A 5,000-nucleotide genomic window follows, 5' to 3' on the forward strand; every position below is an offset into this window, starting at 1 on the left:
ATCCCCTCAACCCACGGGCGCAAACAAGGCAAGGAAAAACACACGCATACATACTTAATAACACGTTTCCATTGTTCCCGAACTTGAACGACGCGGGCAACTGCGATGGCCCGACGACGGCCGCGGGGCACAAAGCGGACCTCAGGTGTGGGCCGTGAAGGGCAGTTCCCCTATTCTGGTAGAGCCACTTGGCACCGTGCCAAGGTGTAGGAGTCATCACTATAGACGAACCAATACCACTATCCCCCTTCCCCCTCCTGCCCCTCCTACCCCCTACCCCCACACTCTCGTCCGAGTGAACTGAGTCAACGTCAACAAGGGCATTAAAAAAGAAAAGAAAAAAAAAAAAACAGACGAAGAAAAAACAAATAACCAAGGGAAAAAATGCATACAAAATCGCAAGGTGATTTAGCCACAAATTCTTCCTCTTTCTCACAATGACGATGTCCAGATGCAGGTAAACAAGGTGGGGAGGGGGAGAGGTGGAGAGGGGGAGGGGGAGAGGGTGCCAAAGTGCCAGAGGGCATGACGTCATGGCACCGCTCGCCGGGAGGTGATGTCAGACTAGTGACCACTGGGGAAAGAAGGGAGGGAGGGAGGGAGGGAGGGAGGGAGGGAGAGAGAGAGAGAGAGAGAGAGAGAGAGAGAGAGAGAGAGAGAGAGAGAGAGAGAGAGAGAGAGAGAGAGAGAGAGAGAGAGAGAGAGAGAGAGAGAGACAGACAGAGAGAGATGTAAGAGCATAGGCTAATTAGAGCCCCATAAGCCCAAACATCTCCCTTACAAGATCATTTCCGCCAGGAATGACCTGACCGAGGTCACAAGCGGGTCAAGAACATGAGAAGGATGAAGAAGAGGAGGAAGAGGGAGAGGGAGAGGAAAGGAAAAGGACGAGGAGGAGGAAGAGGGAGAAACAACGATGGAGGAGGAGGAAGAGAGAGAGGAAAAGGAAGAGAATGAACAAGAGGGAGAGGAAAAGGAGAAGGATATAGGAAATGGTAGAGGAAAAGAAAGAGGAGAAAGAGAAAAAGGAGGAGGAGAAGGAGGCAGGCAGAGGAGAGAGAAAAAGAGAAGAAATACAAGTGCGATTTACTTGATTACTCACCCAAGTCCTACTCTCAATGTGTCTCCCACTCACCGGAAATCACGGTGCGGCAAGGGGAGGGGCAGGGGGAGTGGGAGAGGGAGAGGGGAAGGGGAGGGGGAAGGGCAGGAGGAGGGGGAGGGGAAAGGGGAGGAGGAAGGCCATGTGAGGAGGAGGAGTAGGGGCAGGGGAAGGTGGAGGGGGAAGGGCAGGGGATAGGGAGGGGTAAGGGGTAGGGGAAGGGGGAGGGAAGGGTTGAGAGAAAGAGGTAAGGCCGTATCTCGGACGAGTAAATCAGCTTAATTACGACCGTTACTCTCTCCAATCCGGCCGATAGCACAGATTAATCCGTTTAATTGGGCCATTGGGAAGAGAAGTTTGCTGAGAGCCCGTGGAAACATTTTAAAAACTAGGCAGAGGGAATGTAATGCGACAATTAAGCAACCTCTTATATATATATATATATATATATATATATATATATATATATATATATATATATATATTTGTGTGTGTGTGCATACGCAACACACATACAAACAAACAAACAAATAAATAAACATTTACACACCAATACCCAACAACGTACAAAAAAAAAACATCTAAAATCGCGACCCTCCCTACCCCCCCCTCCCCTAAACAGACTCGCGCGCCCGTAATAAAAAAGAGCCATCTACGCCCGTGTCCCGCCCGCACGCCCGAAACCCCCCGCCCGATCGCAGCCTCCGAGACGCCCGGTTATCTCCATCTTATGACGCAGACCTTTTCTTCCGTGCTCCTGGCAACAGCTGCGGCGATTAGCATGGGCTATTAATACGACGATGAGAGAGAGAGAGAGAGAAAGAGAGAGAGAGAGAGAGAGAGAGAGAGAGAGAGAGAGAGAGAGAGAGAGAGAGAGAGAGAGAGAGAGAGAGAGGGAGGGAGGAAGAGAAAATGCTGGGATAAAAATCAAGGTTTAAGTGTGTGTGTGTGCGTGTGCGTGTGCGTGTGCGTGTGCGTGTGCGTGTGCGTGTGCGTGTGCGTGTGCGTGTGCGTGTGCGTGTGTGTATGCGCGTGTTTAAGAGTGTGCGTAAGCATGCACGTACATTTCTGTGTGGACATGTGTTCCAAGACGTCAGCGTTGCCAGAAAAAAAATCACGGCTTTGAAAACACTCGACCAGCAACGATAAGGAGAGATGCAGAGATTACGTCGCCTTGGAAGACGTCGCGGCAAATCCGACCGAGAGACGGTGTGTTGTAAAACGCTTATTATCTCCGTCATAAAAACCACGACGACGGAACCCCCTTTTCCGCCCTAGAAAACCCTTCCTATAAACACTAATTCCGAAGAAGGATCCAACTCCCTTCCTCCTATTCCGTCGGGCATTTGCGGCACCCGAACCCTTATCGCCCACCTTCCAAAGTCCGTCGCCATCTCAGTGCTCGCCCTCGCTTCGTAAAATGATTTTCTCTTCTTCCATCTCCTCACCTCCCGTACTTTTCCTTTCATTTTTTCTTCCCTCCCCTCCCTTCCATTCCCCTTCTCTTCCTTTACTTACTCTTCCTCCCCATCCCTTCCTTTTCGCTCCCTCTCCCTCCCCTTCCCTTCTCCCTCTCTTCCCTTCCCTTCCCTTCCCTTCCCATCCCTTCCCCTCCCCTATCCTCCCTTCCCCCTCCTCCCCTCCCCTCCCTCCTCCTCCCCTTCCATTCCCTTCCCCTCCCCATTCCCTCCCCTCCCTCCCCTCCCCTCCCCTCCCCTCCCCTCCCCTCCCATCCCATCCCATCCCTTCTCCTCCCTTCCCCTACCCTTCCCTCCCCTTCCCCTCCCCTCCTCAACCGCTTCCCAGACAGGACGCACCGAACGGCCACCGCACGCCCGAAAGAGGCAAGCGTGTGTGGACACGGGTCGGGCGACTCTCGAAATAAACATCGTAGGGACATGCGCCCGGTACAGCGTGGAGGGGCTCTCTTTACGCCCGCACGCTACGCTGTTCTCACGCGGGCGGCCTGGTTGGTCAGTCTCTTGTTTCGGAGGGGGGGCGAAGGAAGGGGGGAGGCGGGGGATGAAGGGGGGAGGCGGGGGAGGAAGGGGGAAGGCGGGGAAGGAAGGGGGAAGGGGAGAGAGAGGGGGTATAATCAGGATAGTTAGGCCTTTGTCGGGCCTGTGAACTTGTATAGGCTTGGCTCTTTGTTAATGCGGTGGTCGTTCTCTTGCAGTCATTCAGTGTTTAAAAGTTAATGAGGCCTTTCGGTGTGGATAAAAAAAGAATAAGAGAGGGAGAGAGAAAGAGAAAAAGAAAGAGAAAGAGAGAAAGAGAGAGAGAGAAAGAGAGAGAGTGAGAAAAAGAGAGCGAGCGAGCGAGAGAGAGAGAGAGAGAGAGAGAGAGAGAGGGAGGGAGGGAGGGAGGGAGGTATATTAGAGGGAGAGGGAAGATAGATATATGTTTAAGGGAGAGGAGATGTAAGAGGAGAGGAGCAGAGGGAAGAAGGAGAGCGAGACATAGAGAGAGAGAGAAGGCGCGTGTATTTATATCACCAATTTCCATAGACTAATTCCCCCACAGTAAACTCTATCCCACAATCGCTGTCCTTAAAGGCAACCGGAAACACCAAAGCCTCTCTCAGCATCGACCCCCCCCCCCCAATCCTCGACCCTTCCTTCTCTTCTTCTTCTTCCCTTCTCTTCCAATCCTCACTCTTCCTCTCTTCCAACCCCTCCCTCTTCCCTCACTCCAACCCCTCCCCACTTCCCTCTCTCCTCACTCCCACCCCTCCTCCTCCCTCTCCCCTAACCCCCACCCCTCCCTCCTCCCTCTCCCCCGTCCCTCCCAAACCGCCCGCCACTCCATCGGCGCTTCCGGCAAGGCAAATCCCTCCCTCCCCCCAAATCCTCGAGAGCAGCCGAAGCCTCCATCCAGATCTTCGCCCTTCTCCCCCCCCCCGTATAAAACCCCAGTCCCTCGACCCTGTGATAGTGTCCCTCTTTAGTGGGGTTGAATCAAACAAGAATCCCTCCTCCTCCCTCTCCCTCGCTCTCCATTCTCCCCAGCTTCAGCCGCCAACCATCCCCTTCCCTCCCTCCCTCTCCCCTCCACTCTCCTCTTTCCTTCTCTCTTCCATCCACTCCCCTCCCGACTTCCCCTCCCCTTCACTCCTTTTCCACCTCTCCTTCACTCTCCCTCTCCCTGTCCTTCCCCTCCCCTCCCTCCCCTCCCTCTCCCTCTCCCCCCATCCCCTCTCCCTCCCTTTCCCTTTCCCTCTCCCTCTCCCTCTCCCCCTCTCTCCCTCTCCCTCTCTCTCCCTCTCCCCCTCTCTCTCCCTCTCCCCCTTCCCCTAAACACCCAGTCTCTCCCGACACAACTGCCCCCCCCCCCCCCGCCTCTTGATCCTCGCCTCGTAAACGTCTTAAGGAGAGGTTTACACGGGAGAGAGATGGCACTGGTTGCCCCCGGGGGTCGGGCGGGGAGAGGGCCAAGGGATAAGGGAGGAGGGTGAGGGGAATGGTGGAAGAGGATAGGCGAGAGGGGAGGAAGGGAGAAGGCCAAGGGAAGGGAAGGAAGGAGAGGAAGGGCAAAGGAGGGGGGGAGGGGCGGGAGGGAAGGAGTGGCTCCGGTGCGGCACCCGTGCCTCCGTGGCACCGTGGCCGTGACGCCCGGGGAGTGGCATCCTGGCATCCTATCGCTGTTCTTAACCGTTCATGATGTCACGGGGAAAGCGCATGAAGGTGGGTAGGAGAGGGATGGGCTGAGGGGGAGAGGGAGGCGAGGGGGGTTGGCGCATCCTACCTATGTCCGGTCTGTTGCGATTTGGTGGAAAGGCGTTCGCGAATTCACGGCTGGTGCTCGCTGCAAAAAAAAAAAAAAAAAAAAAAAAATGCTTGGGACTCTCTCACTCTCTCTCTCGCTCTCGCTCTCCTTCTCCCTCTCCCTTTCTTTCTCC

General features: G+C 54.7%; 1 protein-coding gene across 17 annotated transcripts in view; it reads right to left on the minus strand.

Moving 5' to 3' along the window:
- The window catches only part of LOC113827451 (LIM and calponin homology domains-containing protein 1), a 78,226-nt gene that overhangs the window by 43,018 nt on the left and 30,208 nt on the right, over window positions 1-5,000 (minus strand). For 2 of the 17 annotated variants that reach the window (XM_070135297.1, XM_070135272.1), the window contains exon 1: window positions 55-144. The exons of 14 other annotated variants lie outside the window; for them this stretch is intronic. The gene's annotated coding sequence lies outside the window, so the exon portion shown is untranslated. Of the gene's footprint in view, window positions 1-54; window positions 145-5,000 lie in introns of those variants that run through there. One more of the 17 variants, XM_070135266.1, reaches the window with a different exon arrangement.

This window comes from Penaeus vannamei, chromosome 20, assembly GCF_042767895.1.
Source record: "Penaeus vannamei isolate JL-2024 chromosome 20, ASM4276789v1, whole genome shotgun sequence".
Classification (NCBI taxonomy): Eukaryota; Metazoa; Arthropoda; class Malacostraca; order Decapoda; family Penaeidae; genus Penaeus; species Penaeus vannamei.